This window comes from Microtus oregoni, unplaced genomic scaffold (genome assembly GCF_018167655.1).
Source record: "Microtus oregoni isolate MIOR12 unplaced genomic scaffold, Mior012 000044F_ref0000062, whole genome shotgun sequence".
NCBI lineage: Eukaryota > Metazoa > Chordata > Mammalia > Rodentia > Cricetidae > Microtus > Microtus oregoni.
In genome coordinates this window covers 3,813,716-3,840,867 of record NW_024543218.1, presented here as the reverse complement: position 1 = coordinate 3,840,867, position 27,152 = coordinate 3,813,716, and the positions used below count along the sequence as shown (strand labels likewise).

At 36.5% G+C, this 27,152-nt stretch overlaps 1 pseudogene; it reads left to right on the top strand.

Moving 5' to 3' along the window:
- The first annotated feature begins 6,169 nt into the window (after positions 1-6,169).
- LOC121434687 lies at positions 6,170-9,364 on the top strand (annotated as a pseudogene).
- The last annotated feature ends 17,788 nt before the right edge of the window (positions 9,365-27,152 follow it).

Here is a 27,152-nt window from a genome sequence, read left to right as displayed (position 1 = left end):
TGCTTAATGTGCTGAGCCCTCTGCCATTGATCAGTCATTGAGAGAATGCCCCATTTCTGAATTCCGTGGAGGCATTTTTTTCCTGAGGTACCCTAATCTCTGATGTCTCTAGGTCATTGCCAAGTAGACATGGAAAACCAGCCCATATTCATGGTACAACAAGTTAAATTAAGATTATATGCAGAAAACAAAAAAAGCCTGGATATAGAAAACCAGTATGAGGAAAGGGGTCTCAAAAGCTGTCAAATGAATTAAAGTATACCCCACATATACACACACCCAGTCTTAGGAGTCCCACAAAACACCATAGTATGAACTGATAACATATATGCAAAGCATTTAGCACAGGCCCCTATAGGATCATGAGTCTCTGTGAGCACCAATAACTCCTGCTTAGTTGATTCTGTGGGCTGTGTTAACCTAGTGTCCTCAACCAAGGTGGGAGGCGGTTGCTATGGTACTTCCTCCCCATTGCCAGCAGGGTCTCCTTAGCTCCTCTTATTGTTTGACTGCCTGTGTCTGCTCCTGCTGCTTTGAGTTCCTGGATTAGGCCAGTTTGATAACAATTGGCCGAAGCACCATTCTATGAGAATAGCAGAATATCATGAGAAATCATTTCATGGACTTTTTTCCTATCTTGTTTGGTTCTATCATAGACCTTTAGTGAAGTGAGCTTCAGGTCTGGGACATCCAATTAGGATGGGCATTGTCTCCCTCTAATGGAATGGGCCTGAAGTTTCACGAGTCATTTGCTGTTTACTCCTACAATTTCTGGGGAACAAATAACTCAACATATCTTGCAAGCAGGACTAGATGTAGATGTAACTGTTTCTGGGTGGTGTCCCAGTCCCAACATTGAATACTTTGCTTTGTTAGAGAAGACTTCACAGATTTCTCATCCCTTTTTCCTAAAAGTCCTTGCTAGTGGCATTTTCATACAATCTAATGAGTATTTACTGTACTAGGTACCATACCAACTCCCTAATGTTCCCCAATTCTTGTAGTCTTTCCTCATTCTCCCTACATCCAAGCACCCTGATCCTTATTTCTCCTGTTCCCATACCCAACTACCCCCATTCAATTCAGAAGACCTACTATAGTGCCCCTTTCAGTGAGATCGATGTATCCCTCCCTTGATACTTTGTTGTTAACTATCTGTGTCTGTGGATTGAAGCATGAATATCCTTTACTTTACAACAAATATTGATGAATAAGGGAGTTCACACCATTGTCATTTGTATTGCTGGGTCTTGAGGTAGGTTGAATCCTAATTTTCAGAGAAACTGCCATACTGTTTTCCAGAGTGGTTGTACAATTTGCATTTCCACCAGCAATGGAAGAGTCTTCCCCTTACTCCCACATCCTTTCCAGCATAAGCAGTCACTGGTGTTTTTGATCTTAGCCATTCTGACAGGTGTAAGGTGGTATTGCAGAGTCATTTTGATTTGCATTTCCCTGATGGCTAAGGATGTTGAACATTTCCTTAAGTGTCTTTTGGCCATTTGAGATTATTCTATAGAAAATTCTCTGTTTAGTTCGGTACCCCATTTTTAATTGAATTATTTGAAATTTTGATGTTTAATTTCTTGAGTTCTTCATATATTTTGGAGATCAGTCCTCTATCTTATATGGGACTGGAAATTTATTTTCCCATCCAATAAGCTGCCTTATTGTGTTATTGACTGTGTCCTTTGTTGTGCAGAAGCTTCTCAGTATCAGAAGGTCCCATTAATTAATTGTTCCTCTCAGACTCTGTTACAGGTGTTATGTTTATAAGTGGTCTTCTGTTCCATGCTTGGAAGGCTACTTTTCACTTTCTCTCCTATCAGTTTCAGTGTGGTCAGATTTATATTAAGGTCTTTATCCCCTTTGTACTTGAGTATTGTGCATGGTGATAGATATCCATCTATTTGCATTCCTTTACATGTTGATATCCAGTTATGCCATAAGCATTTGTTGCAGATGCTTTCTTTTTTCATTGTATAATTTTAGCTTATTTGTCAAAAATCAGGTGTTCATAGGTGTGAGGATTAATATCTGGGTCTTTGATTCAATTCCGTCATTCAATCTGTCTGTGTTTTTGCCCATTATCTCTTCCTCAAACCTCCAAAATGAACTGTTTGCTTAATTAAAACATATGTTCCCAGCAGTCTCAATCATCTCAGTGTACCATTTTGATACTGTCCCGAGCAGTTTGTAGTCCAAACCTGATGTTTAGATGGTGAAACAATTACATAGTGCAGTTGAAACCTTCCTTGTTTGACTCACACTTCTTTTGGAGACTTCAAAGGTCACTGTAATGCATGCTCCTATTTCATAGCAAAAAACTTAATCATTTTAATTGTCATATGCAGCAGATCTGTAAGAGGCTAAAGGATGAGTATTTGTTATGTATGCCTAGATATCAGATAGAGACTCAAACCCAAAATTAAATATGGGAAGCTAGATGGAACCTTTCCCTAGAATTAGTTACTTCCCTATATGATCATTAATATTATGGCTAAAGGGATATTTGTTGTTAATTTCTCCCAAGAAATTACTGTAATCTCTTTGCCAATGTTCACTTCCTGTCCCTAATGATTCAATTTCAACATTAGTAAAACATGCTACAATTTAACCTTGGTAAATTCTTGCTAATAGATGAAGTTTCAGTTTTCTTTTTAAAAACAACTCAGTTTTTTTCCACATAACTTTTTAGTTTTTTAGTATGTTTATATGTTATAATATCGATTATAAGATCATGCCTTTCCTCTGCAGTAAAATTCCTACAAGGAATGCATAGAGCATAAAATGTCTAGAATGAAGGCCAGGAGGTGGTGGCTCAAGCCTCTAATCCCAGCACTAGGGGGCGGAGGTAGGTGGAGTTCAAGGCCAGCCTGGTCTAGTAGAGCTAGTTCCAGGACACATTCCAAAGCTACAGAGAAACCTGTATCAAAAAAAAATCTTGAATGTAACCAAACTTCACATCCAGGCAATCCATAAGTGTCTCCTATAATTTTATTTCCACTAAACCATTTATTCTCTGCTTTAGATGATAATTCTCTTTGACTATTTAAATCCTTGTCACCTTTTATGGTTTGGTTCTAATTACTTTTTTTCAATTTTTTACTTCCATAGTGGGATATAGATGTCTTGCAACAATTTCTGAAAATTATTAAGATTCCCCAAATAATCTCTCCTAATTTTTAACTTTTTGGCTCAAATTTTTGGAAAAGTATTTTATATGATGAATGATTAATATAATCACTTTTTTGTATATTTTCACAACTAATTTATAATCCCCAAGAAGACAAAGTTTGCTTTACTTCAGCAAATATTTTCTCTAAAGTATGTTCATTTGAATCAGTTAATGAAATTCAATATAATGTTGAAAACATACCTAACTTGAGCATAATTTCAATTGTAATAAATAACAAAGTACTAGCATGCAGTACTTTATATCCTAATTGGTTTATAATAATAACTTTCAAAGACTAGAAATTTTCATGACACATTTAAGTGAGTTGAATTAGGTAAAATAGTTTAAGAATATAAAAATCATAGACAGTATGTTTTAATAAAATGGTCAAGTTTATATCAAAAGGGAGCATACATATCTATATCAATGTAAAATATATAAATAAGTAGTTACTTTTTTTCCTTCTTTTTTTAATTTTTTTAATTTATTTATTTATTAAAGATTTCTGGCCGGGCGGTGGTGGCGCACGCCTTTAATCCCAGCACTTGGGAGGCAGAGGCAGGCGGATCTTTGTGAGTTCGAGACCAGCCTGGTCTACAAGAGCTAGTTCCAGGACAGGCTCCAAAACCACAGAGAAACCCTGTCTCGAAAAACCAAAAAAAAAAAAAAAAAAAAAAGATTTCTGTCTCTTCCCTGCCACCGCCTCCCATTTCCCTCCCCCTCCCCCAACTAAGTCCCCCCCCTCAGCCCGAAAAGCAATCAGGGTTCCCTGTCCTGTGGGAAGTCCAAGGAACCCCCACCTCCATCCAGGTCTAGTAAGTTGAGCATCCAAACTGCCTAGGCTCCCACAAAGTCAGTGTGTACAGTAGGATCAGAAACCCATTGCCCTTGTTCTTGAGTTCTCAGTAGTCCTCATTGTCCGCTATGTTCAGAGAGTCAGGTTTTATCCCATGCTTTTCCAGACCCAGGCCAGCTGGTCTTGGTGAGTTCCCAGTAGAGCATCCCCATTGTCTAAGTGTGTGGGTGCACCCCTCACGGTCCTGAGTTCCTTGCTCGTGCTCTCTCTCCTTCTGCTCCTGATTTGGACCTTAAGTAATTACTTTTTAAAATTAATTTTAATGATCTACACTTTTACATCATACACATATATGCCCCTTTATTCTTTTTAGATTCACTAATCTACACTTTTATCCTATCATTTCATTGGGTGCCTTTTGTAAGTGGATGTATATTTATGAATATATAGAGCTGGTTTTGGAGATGGACGCTGGCTCTGTCCCTCTATAAATCCAAGCATGTCATTAAAATAAAAATTCAGAGTTTCTCTCTCATGTCAGGAGCATGGGACAGAAAGAAAAAGGAATTTAGAAAATTTTTCACTTTTCTACATTTCTAATTTTGTCTCTATTGTACATGTCACTGAATATATATGTCTGTATATGACTATATAAATAATGTTTAAGTTTTCCACAATGAACAATGAATTTTCCTGAAGTAATTTTGAAGTTTCCAGGAAGAAGTTGGGGCCCCACAACAACAACTCAATGTGGTTGATATGATGGCATCATGATGATAGTGTTACTACCAGACCTGTTTTACACACCAGCTGCTCAAGATGGTTCCAACTTGGTTAGCTGAAATGGTCCACTTTTTACAACGTTCTAGACAGAACTTATAAGAGGACGCTCAGAAAACCTTTACAAAATACTCAGAGACTATTTACAATTATACCAGACAGTAATCTTGGAACTTAATCATCATTTTACTTTCACAGGATCCCATAGAAAGAACATCGCCCCCATGACAGCTGGAAGTAATTCTAAAAGACTTCCAACAAAGTTTGTCCTAGGGTTAGGGAAATCATTTAGGGGTTGATTATTATTGGTATAGCGTTGCGGGTTAGAAGGGAAATTTCATGGGCTGAGGGATTTCTTTGAAAAAAAGGGAAAATTGGATGTAATAATAGATTAGTGTGAGTTTACATACATTAATAATAATAATGAGTAATAGAGTGAATGATTGTGAGTTATAATTTATACACAATTGCTTTGATATAGATTTTTGTATATTGATATAATGTTAAATATTGAATATTGTTTGCATTCATGCTTCTTCCTCTGCTTAAAACATTTTATATATTGATAAATATATTTATCAAATTGCAATGTACATTTATTTCCCTGATCAAGATATTTATTCATTGGTTACATTTTCAGCCCATTGTCCTCATTTGTCATACAGTTGTTTATTGTACAATATTCTAATATGAAGTCTTAGTCTTCAAGTTATATTGGTATTAGAATTATAGATCAATAGTCATGTTTGTCATATGATAGTTAGAATAATCAGGTTTTTTAGACACATAAAGTATATATTTTGCATAGATAGATAATCTTTAACCACTTCAAAAAGGTGTAAAATATGGAATTTAAATAAACTAGTGTACTGTTGAAGTGAGACACAATTACTACTGGTAGGGTTGATCTATTTTCCAGAGAATGTTGAGTACCAAAGACACTCAAAGCTTGTTTTCTTGTTGTCAAAATTGGACTTTGGGCAAAGACATGCTCATGCCTTAACCTCTGACAAGATACATGGTATCGTAAAATGGACAAGCAGTACTGTTAAATCTTGACTGGCATTTATCTCAGAGACAAATATACCCACCTCTGTTTACTGAGTGTTGTGGTAAAGGCATAATACACCAATACACCCAGTTTGTCCATCTTTTTTTTTTCCTTTCTGTCATTAATTTTCTCATACATACAACATACTGTTGATCTTTTCTCTTTTTCTTTCCCCGTGAATAGATACTGCTCTTATAAGGTGGTATCCTATACAAAGGACACAGAAATAACAGAATTGATTCTTTTTTTCAATTTCCTTCTAAAGTGACTGTCTATATCATGTAACAAGAATGGGGAACACCAGAATCATAAAACTATACTTTCAAAGAAGTATGCATTTCACTGTCATACTTACATTGTACTCATGTATGGAATATTTTTGAAGGCAGTGACCTATGATGATGTGCACATCAACTTCACTAAGGAAGAGTGGGATTTACTGAATCCGTCCCAGAAGAATCTCTACAAAGATGTGATGCTGGAGACCTACAGGAACCTCACTACTATAGGTGAAAATGAATTTCTTTCATGTTTCAAAATATGGAGACAACTTTTCCTTGGTTTATGATTTTATTCTGTAATTTGTTTTAGAGAAAGAAGAATGAGGTGAATAACACAGTCACAGTTCTTAGGTGCACTTAAGATAATAAGCTAATTGTTGCACATTCTTAAATTATATAATAAATATTCTGGTACTGTATTTCAGGATACATTTGGGAAGACCTTAACACCGAAGAGCATTGTCAATATTCTAGAAGACATGCAAGGTAATTTTCTTGTGCAAGTTCATAACAATTTCCCTTGAATAGTTTGTAATGTGTTCTGGAACTTTAAAACAAAAGCAACAGTGTAAATAAGCACAGCTTTAAATGTATTGATGGTTATTAAATTCTCACAAATCCATATACCTCAATTTCTTATATGTGAATTACATCTGCAAAGCCTTCATTTAAGAAAAAGTCTAGGTATCAATGCCTAAACAGATATCACCATTTGATTCATAGCACCACAAGAGCTATGTTGTAGAACTGCTGCTTCATTTGCTTCTTGCTACTCATGACAGAAAATGTATACATATTTCAGTGATGATGAGTACAGCTGCAAAACTTTCTACTAATTCAATAGCCCATGGTAAGCCTTGTATCACTCGTATAATTTTTGTGACTCTGCTAAGTTTAGTGAAATCAGAATAGACAAGGGGCATTTGTTGTAAAGAAATCTAAATATCTATACAACAAATCTGTGAAAGTAGAACCTTGTAGATTCATTTTGGAAATCTTTTATACACTATTCTTTTTTTCATATATATGATATGTCACTCTTGACACAAGTGTATGAGAATAGGAATATGGAAAGATTTAGCATACCTCTCCTTAAGGACAATTAAGAAAATAAACTGTAGTTCCTATGTAGAGTGTACGTGTTTAATTTGATCCAAAAGTACAAAGTGAATTTATTTTCTATCATCATGGTTAATACATTAAAAACAAACTCATATTACAACAACAACCAAAAAATGAAACAAACATGAGTTCTAGGTCTATGCAAATACTTCTGGGTGTCTTATTTCACTCACGAAATATGTAATAGTTCACAATATAGTAAATTTATTAATGGAGTAAAGTTGGTAAAGCACTCAGTATATGCAGTTCTCTTCAAAAATGTAAAAAAATATCCTAGAAAAATATAGGTATAGTTATAGATGAAAAGATAAACCATGACACAATGGAATTTCTCATCACAAATATTTTTCTAGATGTAAAATGACCCCTAATGAGAGAACAAAACATGATTTCAAACAAAGCTATAAAAGCTTGACATTTGTTTCCTTTTTACAATTTGAAAAAATATGAAATTAATTCATATTGGTATGAGGTTCAACTGCATTGAATGTGGTAAAACTTTTACATGTGTAAATTATCCTTGCAGGATTGAAAGAACTCAAACTGGAGAGAAGTTTTCAGTATATTCTCACTGTGGTAAAGTCTTGTCTTATAACACTCATCTTCTAAGGAATGAAAAAACAAATAGCGGAGAAAAATGCTGTGAAATTAAGCAATGTGATGAAGTCTTTTCTTATCACAATCATCTTGAAATGCATAAAAGAACACACACTGGAGAGAATCCCTATGAGTATGGTCAAGATGATGAAGACTTTCTTCTTTATGAAACTCATCAAAGTCATAAAAGAACACATACTGGAGAGAAATCATATGAATGTAATCTGCATGGTAAGGTCTTTGCTGATCACAGTCATCTTCAAAAGATTAAAAGAATATATACTAGAGAGACATCCTATGAAGATAATCAGTGTGGTAAAGCCAATGCGCAATGTGCTGTTTTTCAAACACATAAGAGAATACAAACTGGAGAAAAACCCTATGAATGTAATCAGTCTGGTAAGGCCTTTGTACGCCAAAACCATCCTCAATTGTATAAAAGAACACATACTGGAGAGAAACCCTATGAATGTAATCAGTGTGGTAAGGCCTTTGCAGCTCAGCGTAGTCTTCAAAATCATAAAAGAACACATACTGGAGAGAAACCCTATAAATGTAATCAGTGTGATAAGGCCTTTGCACAACACAGTAATCTTCAAAGCCATAAAAGAACACATACTGGAGAGAAACCCTATAAATGTAATCATTGTGGTAAGGCCTTTGCAGCTCAGATTAGTCTTCAAAATCATGAAAGAATACATACTGGAGAGAAACCCTATGAATGTAATCAGTGTGGTAAGGCCTTTGCACAGAATTCTGCTCTTCAATACCATAAAAGAACACATACTGGAGAGAAACCCTATGAATGTAATCAGTGTGGTAAGGCCTTTACACAGAATTCTGCTCTTCAATACCATAAAAGAACACATACTGGAGAGAAACCCTATGAATGTAATCAGTGTGGTAAGGCCTTTGCACAGAATTCTGCTCTTCAATACCATAAAAGAACACATACTGGAGAGAAACCCTATAAATGTAATCAGTGTGGTAAGGCCTTTGCACAACACAGTACTATTCAAAGCCATAAAAGAACACATACTGGAGAGAAACCCTATGTATGTAATGAGTGTGGTAAGGCTTTTGCACAGAAATTTACTCTTCAATACCATAAAAGAACACATACTGGAGAGAAACCCTATGTATGTAATGAGTGTGGTAAGGCCTTTGCACAGAACTCTGCTCTTCAATTGCATAAAAGAACACATACTGGAGAGAAACCCTATGAATGTAATCATTGTGGTAAGGCCTTTGCAGCTCAGATTAGTCTTCAAAATCATAAAAGAACACACACTGGTGAGAAACCCTATGAATGTAATCAGTGTGGTAAGGCCTTTGGACGTCACAGTAATCTTCAAAGCCATAAAAGAACACATACTGGAAAGAAACCCTATGAATGTAATCAGTGTGGTAAGGCTTTTGCATGACGTAATCATCTTCATTTGCATAAAAGAACACACACTGGAGAGAAACCCTATGAATGTAATCAGTGTGGTAAGGCCTTTGCACAACATGGTGCTCTTCAAATGCATAGAAGAACACATACTGGTGAGAAACCCTAGGAATGATATCCGTGTGATAAGGCCTTTGCAGATCCCTGTACTCTTAAATGTCTTAAAATGTAACATACTCTAGAGATACCTGTGAATGGAATGTGGTAATTTCTTTTTCACAATCATCTCCAAATACATAATATGAGCCCTTTTGTAGAGAAACCCTCAAGTTATTTGTATTTGTGTATTTTTCAAAAACATGAGAAAAAAATCATACTGTAGTGAAACTCTATAAATGAATTCAGTGTCATGATGTTTTGTACTTCACAGAAGAGTAAGACTTTGTGTGTGGTCATCTGAGAAAGCTTGTGCATATTATAATGTTTTGGACCTGAGGAAAAAGCTGGGTGCTTCTTATAAATTGTTTTTTCATATGTTAAGCCAGTTACAGTCAGTTAACCAAATCAGTTATTGTGTAGAAAAAAGTTTGATAATGTCAACAATTTGTTTATGCATCATTATACCTCTATTTATTTTAGTTTGAACAAGGAAAGTAATGGATAAAACCTTATTGGTTACAGGAAGAGTATTCCATCTTTGGTCTTCAAACCAGAGTCAAAGGAAAGAACTTTGTCTCTGAATCTAGAACTAGATAATGAAAGAACATCTCCCTGAAAACAGCCAAAACATTAAAAAGGCCCAGTGAAAGAAACACAGTTTGGCTCTCAAACCAGAACCATAAAATCCAAAAAAGTTTCAACAATGTTTTTAAACTCAAAGGATACCATTAACTGAAATATGAGAGGTATGAAGACTCAAACCTCCCATATGTTTACTTGTATGTTTTAAATAAAAGTATCCTTAGAAGTTGGGGGTATAATTATGGTTATTAGAAGATTGGGAGTGGTCATCAGGAAAGTAGATAGAAGGTGGTTACAAGGAATATTTTCTGAAAAAGAAAGATGGCTTGAAGTAATACATGATGGAAACATCACCCTTAACAGTAGCCACAAACATAAAATATTATGGAATTACCAACTAAAGAAGTGAAAGGATGGTAGGAAAAGAACATTAAATCTTTGAAGAATACACCAGAGAATGGGAAGGTGTTAATTAGAAATCAACATAGCAATCTACAGGCTCAATACCATTCCTATGTAAATATCAGAAAAATTTTTCATAGATCTCAAAATATAAACACTCAAATTCATATACAAAAGCCAAAAAATGCAAGATAGTCAAAACAATCCTATATACAAAATCATTTCTGTAGGCACCACATTCCCTGACTTCTTCAGATGAATACAGAGCTGCAGTACTGAAGAGAGCCTGGTGTTTGCACAAAAACAGATAGGAGGGCTAATGGAACTGATGCTAGCTAAGACCCAGACATCACTCCACTCACCTACTACACCTGATTTTTGACAAAGCACCAAAAAATATAAAATGGAGAAAACATTTATCAAATGGTGCTGGCATAACTGGATATCAATGTGGGGAAGAATGAAAGTAGATCCACATCTATCATCATGAACAAAATCAAGTCCCAATGGATCAAAGACTACAACATAAAGACAAACACACTGAACTACATAAAACAGAATATTGGAAGTACACTTGAACACATTGGTAAAGAGGACCACTTTCAAATTATAACCCCAGTCATCATAGACACTGAAAAAAATGAGATCTCCTGAAGCAAAAGTTACTGTAAAACAAAGGACATGATCAACAATACAAAAAAGGCAGCCTGTAGTATAGGGAAAGATATTCACCTACCCCACATTGGACAGAAGACTGATCTTCAAAACATACAAAGAACTTAAGTAATTGGTCATCAAAAGAACAAATAATCCAAGGAAAAATGGAATACAAACCTAAATAAAAATGTTTTAACATATGAATCTAAAATGACTGAGAGGCACTTAGGGAAATTTCCAAACTCCTTAGTCATTAGAGAAATGAAAATCAAAACAAATCTGAGATTCCTTCTTATATCTGTAACAATAGGCAAGATCAAAACACTGATGACAACTTAAGCAGTGGAGGATGTAGAGTTAAGGGAACACTCCTCCATTGCTGATGGGGTTACAAACTGAGTCAGCTACTTTGATTATCAGTATGGTTATTCCACAGAAAATTAGAAAGCCACCTGCCTGGTTGTGAGGCATGCCTTTAATTCCTGCACTTGGAAGGCAGAGATAGATCTCTGTGACTTCAAGGCCAACCTGGTCTACAAAAGCTAGTGTCAGGACAGGCTCCAAAGCTAAAGAGAAACCGTGTCTTGGAGAACCAAAAATTTAAAAAAAAGAATGAAAGAAAATTAGGAAACAACTTATCTTAAAACCCCGCCATGCCCTTTGGATTTGTACTCAATGGATGCTCAATCATACCACAAGCACAAATGCTCAACTGTCTTCACAGCAACATTGTCAGAGCCAGAACCTGAAAACAACCCCTCCACTGAAGAATGGACAAAGAAATTGTGGTATATTTACACAATGGAGAACTACACAGTGGATAAAAACAATTACATCTTGAAATTTATATGCAAATTTATGGATCTAGAATACATCATAAAAGAGTGATTTAACCCAGAACCAGAAAGAAAAACATATGTTCTCACTCCTAAGTGGCTTTTAGATATAAAACAGAGGACAGTCAGCCTACAATTCACAATGCCCAGAACATATACAACAAAGAGGAAACAAACATAGACATACATAAATCTATTTTATATAGGACACAGAGAAAGACAAGATCTTAGTAAATTTGGAACATGTGAATCATGTGAAAAGGGGAGGGGTGATGAAGGGAGAGTAGTGGATAAATATATAGTTGAATAAAAAACAAAAAATCCTTGATACGCAGCTTTTAGTGGGTGAATTATACAAAGTGATAGCATAAAATGAATAGCTGAAATATGGAATTTTGCTTAATTTTGTAGTTGAATGAAATACTCCCTCTTGCTAAGGCAGACTGATTTATGATATTTAACTAAAAACAATCCACACATTTTCCAAAAAAAAATTAAAGATTTGTACCATATCTCCCAATCTTCCCAAACCTATAATCACACATACAAACACATGAGACAGAAGTGTTTGATTTTACTTAATATAGCTGCATTCATTCTAAGTTCATCATGTAACACTGAGTTCATGTTTTAATGATGAATTTTGAAGGCTGTACAAATCAGAGAGACAGACCCTTAACTATGTGAGTACTAATTGAATCTTTGACTTTTGAAAACACCAAGTTAGAGTGTAAGAATATCTTGGGCTTTTATAGGTCAGATAAGCACCTACAGAGCAATGGATCTTATTTACAATATAGCTAGCATCCAGAATCAAGAGCTGGATTCAAGAAAGCAACCACAAAAAAAAAAACACAAAAAAGAAAGCAACCACACACTTTACAGATGCATTTATACTTGTAAGAGACCATACCCAAGTGGATTGATATCTTAAAGCTATTGACTGAAGGAACTCTCACAGCACCTACCCTTTTAACTTAATAAGAAATTCCAAACTCTATACAAAACTATGTACACAAGAAGCAGATGTCAAAATAAAGTTAGAATTACAATAAGCATAATCATAATTAAGGAAGGAATACATCCTAAGGGTTTGATAAGTATTCTATCCTAAGGAGTCCATATTGTAGTAGAAATGGCTTAACTAGATCATAAGAAGATGGTAAGTATGATTATGTCATCTTCAACCCCATCAAAGGCCTGAGAAGAGCAATAATATTGCTTGAGTAGGCAGGTAGTGCAGTCTAGCAGCTTCCAAAAAGTGTAGTAGATGACAGAGACAACTGATTGACCAATCAACCAAAGTCTCATCACAGTGTTGAAGAATAAGATTTCATATCAGAATATAAAACAATCTTTAAACATCTATGCAGTAAAGCAGAACAATGACCTCAAAATATAAACAATGTATAAAAATCTTGATCAGAGTTAGAATTATATAATGCAATATGATAAATATATCATAAAATTGTGTCATTAAAAATATGTTTTAAACAGATAGAATCATGCATTTATACAATCTGACAAAATAACCTTGTACAGTTGTTACAAATATTCTAAACAAAAATAGAAACTTTCTATATAATAAATATAATTCAAATTTGTGTCAATATACAAAAGTCTATACCAATGTAAATCTATAAATAATAGTTCACAAGTATTACTTCTATTACAAACTGTTATTATTAGTGTGAGTAAGTAATCTACCTATCATCCAATTCCATTTTCACTCTTTTTGAGATCTCTGGGTGTACATAATATCACCCAACCTTCGATGAGTAATAATCAACTCTTAAATGTTGTCCCTGACTGTGAAGAGAAACTTTGTTGGGAGAGAGGATGACATCTTCTAGAATTGCTTCCAGATGTCATGGGGGCGATGTTCTTTCTATGAGATATTATGAAGGTAAAATGATGGTTAAATTTCAAGATTGCTGTTTTGGATAATTGCAAATGGTTTCTGAGTATTCAATAGGGTTCTTCTGAAGTTCTTATTTGGAATTCTGCCCAGAACATTGTAAGAAGGTGCCTCATATCTGCAGCTTGTACCCATAAATCGGTCTCATAGTGCTATCAGCATCATGCCGTCATATCAACCAGGCAGAGACTTTGGGGGACCCCAATGACTTCTTCTTGGAAGCTGTTCATTGTTGAAAATATAAACATTATTCATGTAGACATATTTTCAGTGAAAGATAAGATATAGGCAAAATGGGTATGAAGGAAAGTAAAATGTTCCTTTAAAATTGATCTTCTTTCTGTCCCATACCAGAAGGCTGTTGACATGAGACAGAATTTTGAGTTTTTCTTTTAACATCATGCTTGGATTTAGAGAAGGATAGACATTGTCTAATTCTAAAACCATTTCTGATTCTGAAGTAGAGATGTAAACCAAAAAGACATCTTCTAAAGCTGTAGCCCATAGAAACCACCTAATAGATTATCTCTCTGGGGGTGTGCCTCCTCACAGGTTTACAGGTCAGTATCTGCCCCCTTCCTGAGATATAAAGCATACAGTGTGACAAACAGAACCAGAAGAGACAGATCAGCTACTACAGGTGAGGGAAAAATGAAAAATACTCCAGATAGTGAGAACAGTGCAAGCCATGTCTTAGAGGCTGATCAAAGTCAGCAGGACCTTTAGAGACATTCATCCCTGTGCCATCAGAGTAGGAACAGCACACATCTGCCCTAAGCCAGAAACTCTGGAAGGAAAACACACTGTGTTTTGACAGTCTTCCAAATAATTCCAGTATGTGTGTAAGTTTTAGGACCTCTTATCCAGGCTACCAGCTCTCAAATGCTGTTTTCAGGTCACTTCTCTGTGATAGGATAAGAGGTGAAGTGGATGTAACTTCAGGTAAGCTTGGAAGTGCATAGGCTACATTGCTTTTGGAGAGCTTCCTATAAACATTAGCCATTGAAACGTTTTAAGAATCCTACAGTAAAGACCTTTACTTCTCATTCAGCTGTGGCTCTCTGTGATTCTGCCCATTCATACTTCCATAAATACCCTCTTAGGGATATTATCCTCACTATTCACATGGATGTGATGTAACCTACAGAATATGAGGAGACTGTCCCCAAGTCACAGAACATGTATTCATGTTGGAAAAGACCTTAAAATTTTTTGTGTTCTCAATACACTGTCTGCGTGTATGTCTGCAGGCCAGAAGAGGGCACCAGACTTCATTACAGATGGTTGTGAGCCACCATGTGGTTGCCCGGAATTGAACTCAGGACCTTTGAAAGAGCAGGCAATGCTCTTAACCTCTGAGCCATCTCTCCAGCCCCCATGTATTACTGGTTCTTGAGGAAAGTTGTTTCCTAATTTTTTTTTAGAAACCACCATACTGCCACCCAAAGGGGCTGTACTATCTTGCATTTCCACCAGCAATGCAGGCGTGTTGCCTTTACCCCACAACTTCTCCATCATAAGTTGTCATCAGTGTTTTTGATCTTGGCCATTCTTACTGGGGTAAGATCGAATCTCAGAGTTGTTTTGATTTGCATTTCTCTGACAACTACAGATGTTCAACATTTCCTCAAGTGTCTTTCAGCCATTTTACTTTCCTCTACTGAGAGTTCTCTGTTTAGTTCTGTGCTCAGTTTTTTAATTGGATTATTTTTTCTTTTGATGAGCAATTTCTTGAGTTCTTTGTATATTCTGGAGACCAGAACTCTGTATGATATGGGATTAGTGAAGATATTTCCCCATTCTTCAGGCTGTTAATTTGTCTTATTGACATGTCCTTTGATTTACAGAAGGTTTTCAGTTTCAAGAGGTCCAGTTTATTAATTGTTTCTCTCATTGTCTGTGCTGCTGGGGTTATATTTAAGAACTGGTCTCCTGTGCCATTGCTTTCAAGTGTACTTCCCACTTTCTCTTCTATAAGGTTCAGTATGGCTGGCTTTATGTTGAGATCTTTGATCCATTTTGGACTCTAGTTTTGTGCATGGTGATAGATGCAGGTCTATTTTCCTTCTTCTACATGTTGATATCCAGTTATGCTAGCACCATTTGTTAAATATACTTTCTTTTTTTTCCATTTGATTTTTTGTTTCTTTATCAAAAATCAGGTGTTTGAAGATGTGTGGATTAATATCTGGGTCTTCAATTCAGTTCCATTGGCCTGTCTGTTCTTATGTCAATGCCAGACAGTTTTCAGTACTGTAGCTCCGTAGTAAAGTTTGAAGTCAGGAATTGTGATTCCTCCAGAAGTTCTTTTATTGTACAGGATTATTTTGGCTATCCTGGGATATTTGCTTTTCAATATAATGTTGAGTAGCATTCTTTTGAGGTCTGTGAAGAATTTTGCTGAGACTTTGATGGGCATCACATTGAATATGTAGATTGCTTTTGCTTTTGGGAAGGTTGCCATTTTTACTATGTTAATTCTGCCTACCTAAGAGTATGGAAGATCTTTCCACTTTCTGGTGTCTTCTTCAATTTCTTTCTTCAAGGATTCAAAGTTCCTGTCATATAAGTCTTCCACTTGTTTGGTTAGAGTTATTCTGAGATATTTTATGTTACTTGTGGTTATTTTGAAGGGTGTTATTTCTCTGATTTTTTCCCAGACCTTTTATTGTCTGTGTATAGGAGGGATACTGATTATTTTTTAGTTGATCTTGTATCCTGCTACATGACTGAATGAACGTGTTTATGAGTTGTAGAAGTTCCTTGGTATAATTTTTGGGATTGCTTATGTAAACTATCATGTCATCAACAAACAGTGAGAGTTTGACTTCTTCTTTTCCAAATTGTATCCCCTTGATTTCCCATTCATATCTTAATGCTCTGGCTAGGACCTCAAGAAATATGTTGAATAGATATGGAGAGAGTGGACAATCTTTTCTTGTTCTTGATTTCTGTGGAATTGCTGAGAGTTCTCTCCATTATAGTGTGTTGTTGGCTGTTGTCTTGCTGTATATTGCCTTTATTATATTAAGCATATTCTTTGTATCCCTCTTCTCTCCAAGATCTTTATCATTAAGTGATGTTGTATTTTGTCTAAAACTTTTTTGACATCTAATGAAATGATCATGTGGCTTTTTATTTTTCAGTTTGTTTATATGGTGGATCATTTCGACAGATTTTCATATCTTGCATCTCTGTTATGAAGCCAACTTGATAATGCTGGATAATTGTTCTGATGTGCTCTTGGATTTAATATGCCAATATTTTATTTACTGTTTTTGCCTGAATGGTCATAAGTGAGATTGGTCTGTAATTCTCTTTCTTTTTAATGTCTTTCTGTGGTTGGAGTCTCAGTGTAATTGTAGCCTTATAAAAAGAGTTTGGCAATTTTCCTTCTGTTTCTATTGTGTGGAAATAATGTGAGGAATATTGGTATTAGTTCTTTGAAAGACTTGTAGAATTCTGAGCTGAAACCCTCTGGTCCTGGGCTGTTTTTGGTTAGGAGACTTTAGTTGACTATGTCTATTTATTCAGCAGTTATAGGTGTGTTTTAATTTGCTTATCTGGTCTTGATTTAATTTTGGTAAGTGATATTTATCCAGAAAGTTGTCCATTTCTTTTAAGTTTTCCAATTTTGTGGAGTACATATTTTCAAAATATGACCCGATGATTCTCTGTATTTTCTCTGTGTCTGTTTCTATGTCCCCCTTTTCATTTCTGATTTTGTTAATTTGGATATTCTCTCTCTGCCTTTTGGTTAATTTGGATAAAGGGTTGTCTATTTTCTTGTTTTCTAGAAGAACCTACTATTTGTTTCATTGATTCTTTGTATTTTTTCTTTGTTTCTATTTTGTTGATTTTAGCTCTTAATTTGATTATATCTTGCCATCTAGATCTCTTCGCTGAGTTTACTTCTTTTTGTTCCAAAACTTTAAATTTTCTTTTAATTCACTTGTGTGGGAATTTTCCAGATTTTTATGTAGGCATTTAGTTCCTACTATATGAACTTTTCTCTTAACACTGCTTTCATTGTGTCCCATAAATTTGGGTATGTTGTGTGGTCATTTTCATTGAATTTTAGAAAGTTTTAATTTCTCCCTTTATTTCTTCCTTGACCCATTGATGATTCAGGTTAACATTGCTTAATTTTCCTGTGTTTGTTGGTTATCTGAAATTAGTATTGCTGTTTACTTCTAGTTTAAACCATGATGATCTGAGAAAATACATTGTGGTATTCCAATTTTCTTGAATTTGTTGAGGTTTGATTTGTTACTGAGTATGTGGTCAGCTTTTGTGTAGGTTCCATTAGGTGCTGAGAAGAAAGTATTTTCTTTTCTTTTGAATGGAATATTATATAGATGTATGTTAAGTCCATTTGAGTCATAATATCTGTTAGTTCTCTTATTTCTCTGTTCATTTTTTCTCTGTTTGACCTGGCCAGTGGTGAGAGGGAAATATTGAAGTTTTCAACTATTAGTGTGTGAAGTTTAATGTATGTTTTAAGCTTTAGAAGTGTTTGTTTTACATATCAGGGTGCCCTCGTATTTGGAGCATAGATGTTCAGTAATGATATTTCTCTTGATGGATTTTTCCTGTGACTAATATGAAATCACCTTCTTTGTCATTTGATTTTAGCTTGAATTCTATTTTGTTGGATATTAGGATAGTTTCTTAGGTCCATTTGATTGGAATCCTTTTTCCTAACCTTTACTCTGAGACAGTGTCTGTCTTTGAGTTTGAGATGTTGGTTTTTTTTTGGGGGGGGGCGTGCAGAAGAAGGATGGATTCTGTATTCATATGCAATCTGTTATAGGTGAGTTGAGTCCATTTACATTAAGGGATATTAATGACCAGTGATTGCTATTTCCTGTTAATTTAGTATTCATTGTTGGTGATGTTAACTTGTGCATTTCCCCCTTCTTTGGAATTTGTTGCTATGTGACCATCAATTGTCTGTGTTTTTGTTGGCTAAGCCAATTTTCTTCAGTTTGAGTTTTCCTTTTAGTATTTTGTGTAGGGCTGAGGTTGTGGCTAGGTACTGGTTAAATCTAGTTTTTTCATGGAATGTTGTGTCTTTTCCTTCTATGGTAATTGAAAGTTTTGATGGGTGTAGTGGTCTGGGCTGGCATTTGTTGTCTCTTATTGTCTGCATAATGTTTGATCATGACCTTCTGGCTTTCATTTTTCCAGTGAGGGGTCACGTATAATTCTGATAGGTCTACCTTTATATGGTACTTGGCCATTTTCCTTTGCAGCTCTTAATATTCTTTCTTTACTCTGTATGTTTAGTGTTTTGATTATTATGTGTTGAGGGGACTTTTTGTGGATCCAGTCTATTTGGTGTTCTGTAAATTTCTTTTTATCTTCATAGGTATATATTTCTTTATGTTAAGAAAATTTTCTTATATGATTTTGTTAAATATATTTTCTGTGCTTTTGAGTTGAGCTTCTCCTTTTTCTATATCTATTATTCTTTGATTTGGCCTTTTCATGGTGTCCCATATTTCCTGGATATTTTGGGTTAAGCTTTTGATACATTTAATACTTTCTTTAACTGATGAGTTTATTTCCTGTATTGTATCTTGACAATTGAGATTCTCTTTTCCATGTCTTATATACTGTTGTTTATGATTGTGTTTGTGGTTTCTGATCATTTTCTCATGATTTCTTTTTCTATAATCCCCTCAGACTGTGTTTTTTTATTGTCTCTATTTCAGTTTTCAAGTCTTGAATAGTTTCTTTCATATGTTGGATTGCTTTTCCTTGGATTTCTTTAAGGGATTTGATGATGTCTTCCAATTTTTTGTTTGCCTTTTCCTCCAGTTCTTTTCCTGTGTTCTTGGAGATAGCTCAACACTCCTGGGCTTTGCTCTGCTCCCTTGGAGTTTGCTGTCTCAGGACTACTTTGCCTAGGTACCAGCTTTATCCTGTTTCTGTAAATCTTGATCTGGATTTCTTCCTGGAGAAGTTCCTGGCTTGGAGTTGGTCTTGCAAAGGTCTTTGGCTCCGGTCTATTGCTTCAGAGTTCCCAGGCTCAGGTGCGCCCAGAACCACAGAAGGCCTGGCTCCTGCTTACTCCCTCAATGTTCTCAAATTCACACTTGGACCCACAGAGGTTTCAGTTTCCTGTCTATTCCCTTTGATGTCCCAGACCAATGCCCAGCGCAACAGAGGTCCTGGATCAGCGTTTTTCGTTCTGAGGTCCACAACTCACACTTGGCCCTGCAGAGATCTCTGGTTCTGCTTACTTCCTCAGAGGTCCCAGATTCATTCCCAGAGTGGCAGAGGTCCTGGCTCAAAACTATTTTTTTGGAGGTCCTAGACTCATGCCCAGACAAACAGGGATCCTGGCCTTTCTTGGGTCTATTCCCTTGAAGATCCCAGATTTATGTCCGGACCTTCGGTGGTCTCTGGCTCTGGCTCACTTACTCTTCAGTTACTCCCCTGTACCTGTTCCAATGGAGTTTGCTGTCTCTGTTCTACCTATTGGTTTGTAATATTATACCAAGATCAGGGAACAAAAATGCTACTCTTCTAATATCTAGTCTGGCTCAATTCCAGACCTTGTATACCTTTATTTAGTACATATATGAACATGATTATGTAGAGACATTCATGGTAGCATGCTGTTCTCCCTGAGTATGAACAGAGCTGGATGAATTTCTTTCAGTTTAGGCAAACTTAGACCTCTGGGAGATGTCGGCAGAGGTTGAAGTTAGTTCTGTCAAAAATCACAAGAACCCAGACCTGTCTGGTCAGAGGACACCAAACACCCTGAACAACATTAAGCTGGGGTTCCTCTCCAACCCTACACTGCAACAACTGCATCTTTCAGTATTCCTGATTCATCTGAGGGGGCTTGCTCTACCTGCCATCATGTTATCATTGTGCTCTCCACTTCCATCCTAGATGGCTGCCCAACCTCCCTAGGGTCCCTTTCTGAGAGCTTATGAGCAGGTGGAGCTTCAGAGGCACTGAAGGTGTGCACTCCCCATGCACACAAGCCTCAATGTTAGGCATCATTGATTTGGGATTCCCTTCATTATGGTAGGAATATGCTTTATTACTGCTGTTTAATAAAGGATCTTCTTTGGCTTACGGCAGGGCAGACTATAGCTAGTTAGGAAAACTAAATTGAATGGGGGCAGAAAGAAGGCAGAGTCATGCAGATGCTATGTAGCCACCCAAGAGTCATGATGTGAAGTAAGAAACCATGACCCTCATAGTAAAATATAAAATAACAGAAATGGGTTAATTTAAGATGTAAGAACTATATAGCAATATGCCTGAGCTGTTTACAAAATAGTGTTGTAATTAATATAGTTTTGTGTGATTATTCTGGTCTGGGAGGTCAGGAAACGAAAGTACACTCTTTATTTACACATCATCCACACCATATGGAGTGAGGTCTGACCTCCAACAGTGGTCTGCTCTTGTGGAAAATTATTTTCACTGTGTAAAGTTGCGCTACACTTTTTGCTGCCTTTTTAATCATGCAAACATGTTTTACATTTTTTGATTAAATAAAATTAACCTGTGGTCAACAGGCTGCATCAGCAACCATCTGACAGGAAGCTGTAGGGAGAAACTAAGTCTAATGAGAGTTTTTAAGTGGGGGCTGAGTAGAAGGACACTCCTCTTTTCATAAATGCAAGCAACCAGGACACATTAGGAACTTGTTATTCAACCTCTCTGAGCTAGCAGGAATTTCCCTCAACATTTAAATCCTGAGTTCATTAGAAGGATAAGAGATTTAGATATAGATTTTCTTTGTGTCTTGACAGGATCCCCCATCTCATATCTCTGTGAGTCTGAGGCCAGTGCCTGAGGGAACAGAATTCCTTCATTGCTGTATCCCATAGCACAAACTGCTGCTAATGCTGTTTGGGACAGAAGCTTCTTGAGGTGCAGTCAGTGTATTGAATGCAAAACATCAGTGTGGCCCTCCTGCAAGCTGATTCCAGGCCACCACAGCCTCTCAAGAGCACTCTTTTGGCCCTTTGGGTTGGCCTCTGTCCACTGTGACTCAGTGAGGCAGGCTAGAAAGAGTAAAGAAATAAAGGAGCAGGGCAAGGGATAGAAGCTGTTCCCCCTTGGGCTCTAGTTGGTATATTTTCCTCACTAAGAGTCAAGAAATTTTTACACAAGTGATAAAACACGGATTTTCTGCAGAGGCAGTATGCATCATTCTAAGGATATCTCAAAGAGAATGTTCAAAACGATCAAGAACTCATGATGGGTTGTATACCTCCAATCCTTGCATTCAGGAGGGAGAGGCCCAAATATCTCAATGAGTTTGAGGCCAGACTGATCTACAAAGAAAGTTTCAGGACAGCCAGAGTGGTTACACAGCGAAACCTTGTGGCCAGGATAAAAATAAATGTATAAAAACCTGGCCCTGGAGAGATGGCTCGGTGGTAAGAGCATTGCCTGCTTTTCCAAAGGTCCTGAGTTCAATTCCCAGCAACCACAGGGTGGCTCACAAGCATCTGTAAAGAGGTCTGGTGCCCTCTTCTGGCCTTCAGGCATACAGACAGAATATTGTTTACATAATAAATAAATAAATATTTTTTTAAAAATGTATAAAAACCTAACCACAGGCCGGGCGGTGGTGGTGCATGCCTTTAATCCCAGCACTCGCGAGGCAGAGGCAGGCATATCTCTGGGAGTTTGAGGCCAGACTGGTCTACAACAGCTAGTTCTGGGACAGGCACACAAAGCTACAGAAAAACCCTGTCTCAAAAAAAAAAAAAAAAAAACAAAAACAAAACAAAAAAAATACCTAACCACAAAACAATCAACAACTCTCTTTAATTAGGGCCAGAATGTCTGTGCCTTGCATTTTACTGTGTTAGCATACCATAGTCATCTCTAAATCTAATTAATACACCTTACAATTTCATTTACAAAGGAAATACCTGAGGATGAGGAATAAAACTTGGAAGGATGTCTCAGCAGTTAAGAGAACTTACTGTTCTGCGGAGGATTCACACCCACGTAGCAGATCACAACATAGATCCAGGTGACCCAATGCCCTCTTTTGGCCTGTACAGACTCCGCATAAATATGATGTATATATATGCTAGCTTATTCTAGGCCACCAGAGCCCCTCAAGAGCAATCTGTCTGCCCTTCTGGGTTTGCCTCTGTCCACTGGGTCTCAGTGAGGCAGGCTAGAAAGAGCAAGGAAATAAAGGAGCAGGACAAATGAGAGAAGCTGCTCTCCTTGGGGTCGAGTTGGTATATTTTCCTCACTAAGAGTCAAGAAATTTTTACACAAGTGATAAAACATGGATTTTCTGCAGAGGCAGTATGCATCATTCTAAAGATATCTCAAAAAGAATGTTCAAAACGATCAAGAACTCAAGGTGGGTGATGGGGTTATATGCCTCCAATCCCTGCATTCAGGAGGGAGAGGCACACAGATCTCAACGAGTTTGAGGCCAGACTGGTCTACAAAGAAAGTTTCAGGACAGCCAGGGTGGTTACACAGAGAAACCTTGTTGCCAGGGGCCGTCTCGAAAAACCAAAAAAAAAAAAAAATAATAATAAATAAAAAATAAAAAAATAAATGAATAAAAACCAAACCACAAAATAATCCACACTCTCTTTAATTAGGGCCAGAATGTCTATGCCTTGCATTTAACTGTGTTAGCATACCATACTCATCTCTAAATCTAATTAATACACCTTACAATTTCATTTACAAAGGATATACCTGAGGATGAGGAATAAAATCTGAAGGGATGACTCAGCAGTTAAGAGCACTTACTTTTCTGCAGAGGATTCACACCCACATAGATCCAGGTGATCCAATGCCCTCTTCTGGCCTCCACGTACTCTGCATAATATGATATATATTTGCCTGCATATGAGAGAAGCTGCTCTCCTTGGGGTCGAGTTGGTATATTTTCCTCACTAAGAGTCAAGAAATTTTTACACAAGTGATAAAACATGGATTTTCTGCAGAGGCAGTATGCATCATTCTAAAGATATCTCAAAAAGAATGTTCAAAACGATCAAGAACTCAAGGTGGGTGATGGGGTTATATGCCTCCAATCCCTGCATTCAGGAGGGAGAGGCACACAGATATATATATATATATATATATATATATATATATATATATATATATATATATGCAGGCAAATATTAATATACATAAAATAAGTAATTTTTAAATTCATATACTTCTACTTTCAATTTTTACTAAATCTTTAAGTTTTATAAATTACTTTATTTTATTTTTTAAGACAAGGACTTTTGTAGTCCTTTGCTGGTCTGGAGCTCACTATATAGACCAGTGTCAGCCTGCCTTTGTGGTATGGGAAATCCCTCAATATACAGTTGTTTTTATTGGTTAATGAATTAATATATAGAAAGAGTAGACAGAGTCAGAGGAGAAGCCATGTATCTGCCACCAGAGACAGATGCCTCAAACTTCCGGGATTAAAGGCATAGACCACTATACCCAACTATGAATTACATCCATTAAGCTATCTGACAAATATTTAAGCATCTATTGTAAGGACACCTAAGCACAGTGTCTCTCTCTATGTTGTATCTATCTTAGTTATACAAACTTTTTCCCTCTATGTCTTTTTGAATTCTGCTGAAAATGATTTTCTCTTGTGTAGCCAAGGATTTAATTTTACCCAAGTGGTGGTTCCTAAGTAGAGATCTCCCCAAGGAATTGGTAGCAATGCTGGACTGGATCTCCCCCACTGTAGTTGATACACACAGAGTCCCAAGGGGAAGTTACCACTGCTCATAGATATCTTCTGAGCATGCACGATTAGGGGCAGCAGTGTGGCTATGCTACTTTTTATTCAGTCTATGACAAGAACCATCTTCCCTTACACACTTAGTGAATCAGCTTTTCTTGATCATGTGCTTATTGTTAACTAAGAAGTGGGAGGGGTAATAAATCAATATAAATTTCTTATACAGTAATTGGGATATGAACAGAAGATCGTAAAATGTCAGATCTTTTCATCCTTCCCTGCCATCACTAGGAATCTAGTTTAAGAAAAAAATGAAGGGCACATGTATAGCATGGTGGTGCATACCTATAATTCTCATACTTAGAAGACAGCAATGGAGAGATTAGAAGTTAAAGAAACTCCACAAGCACAAAGCAAGGTTGAGATCAGCCTGGAATACATGAAATGCATTCACACATACACATATGTGCACATATGCACACACTCACACACAGAGACATAGAAAAAAGATATGGTTAATTTAATGATTAATATGTACAAATTTTACTTACAGCACAAAATATGTTAATCCACATTACAAAAAATAGTGAAAATTTGATGTGCAATTTGAAAAGATTAATAAAATAAATTTCTGTGACATTCAATGGTGGTTTTCAATAGATATGAAAAAACATTTTAGAAGAAATATTGGATTATAGAAAATTATCATAGCATAATCAATTGGAGGGGAAAAAGGAAAATCATCAAATATTGCATCAGCTTCTGTCCTAATCTTATTTTATAAATTATCTTTCCCATGAAAAGTCTGTAGAAAATTCTGGAAAATTGTGGTGAGATGCTAACAGTTGCTTCCACTCTGCACAAAGATAACTACTCTTCTCTTCTCCTTTTCAATACTGTTAGATAATTCTCTCTGGTTCATGTATTGAAGAGCTACTAGGCTCTATTCCAAAGCAGCTGCCTAATTTTCCAACTCAGTAGCTGTGTGTAAGATTTCTGGTCCCTTGGAATTCATAAAGACATCTTTAAATGTTCCTTGGCATCTTTCTTTTTAATATTTTGAGCAATTTATCAGCAATTTGCATTGTTTCTTTAAATGTTGGGTAAATTGACCAGAAAAGTAATTGGGCTTCTCCTTTTTATTATTGCTAATTCAACCTTTTTATGTAGGATAAGTTAGCCTAGTTTGCTCCTAACTGCTTTGAGGAAACAACATGCCCACAAAGCACATGGGGAAGAAAGAACTTAATCCATGTTTTCGAGGCAGGAACTGATGCAGGGGCCATGGTAGGGTGCTGCTTACTGGATTTCTCCTCAGGGCTTAAGGCACCCAGGGTCACCTGACCAGGAATGAAACCACCCACAATGGCCTGGGCCTTTCCATAGAAGTCATTAATCAAGAAAATGCCCTACAGAATTGTCTTCAGACTATCAGATAGAGGTGTTTTCTCAATTAGGTTTCTTTACCGAGATAACCCTAGCTTGTGCCAAGCCAATGGACAATTAATCAGAACAAAGTCTACTCAGAATTTCTATTTTTTCTTGGCGAGTTTGAGTGTGCATAACATGCATATGCATGAGTGTGATTGTATGTGTGTGAACACTGTTGTTTGTGAACTGCAAGTGTTACAGCTCCAGATGAAAAGTGTTCTAACTTGTCAGGATGTCAGGTTATCCCTCAAAGTGTTACAACTCTGGAGAAAAAGGTATCCTAACTTGTTGGGAAGTCCAGATATGCCTACAAGTGTTATAGATATGGAACTAAAGGTATCTTAACATATCAGCTAGTCTGGCTATACCTACAGCTGTAGGGAAAGTGTTCTGCGTACATCCAGCTATAAGAAGAAAGGTATCTTGACTTGTAAGAAAGTCAGGCAATATGAACAGCTGTGGAGGGAAATATCCTGTGTATGCCTACAGCTATGAGGAGAAAGGTATCCTGATTTATTAGGAAGTGAGGTTATACCTACAACTGTGAAGGGAAAGTATCCTGTTTACTTATAGATGTATGGAAAAAGCTGTCCTGTTGTCAGGATGTCAGGCTATAACTGCAGCTGGGATCCAGTGTAGGATGGTCTCCCAAAAAATATGGCAAACCTGCATTTCTCTGAGAGAGAGCCATTTAGAGTTGACCTCTTCTTTGTTCCCAATGGAGACTCACATCGGAAGCACCTTTTCCTCTCAGCTACTGCCCAAGTTGTTACTTCTGCCTCACTCTGCTAAGAGAATTCCCTGAAGAAATGTAGCAATCCACTGTGGTCATAGAAAAAAAGTTATTACTCAGCTATGTTCCCATGAAGGAGCTGCCAAGCAGAGATTCTGATCTGTGTCAGCAAAAGAAAATCTTCACCCCAAATTATTTCAAGATTCATTAATCTAGGAATTTGAATGATTCTACAAGAGCGTAGAAGGAAAACTCTGAACTAAACAGACACAGAACCTTTTTTAGGGATCCTTAGGGGTAGAGTTAATCCAGGGAGAAGATTTTCAGTGAGGGAACTGGTCTGGTTTCAATTTCCTTGATCTTAGACAATCTCAGTTATTGATGGTTTCACTGCTAAGAGAGTGTTTAGTTTTATGTTTAGTTTGTCAGAGGCTTATTTGCTTCTAGTTCCAGTGTATTTTTTTGGCTCAGATTTTAGGGTAAGGATGTGTTTCTTTAGTTCTAGTTTCGGGGCTA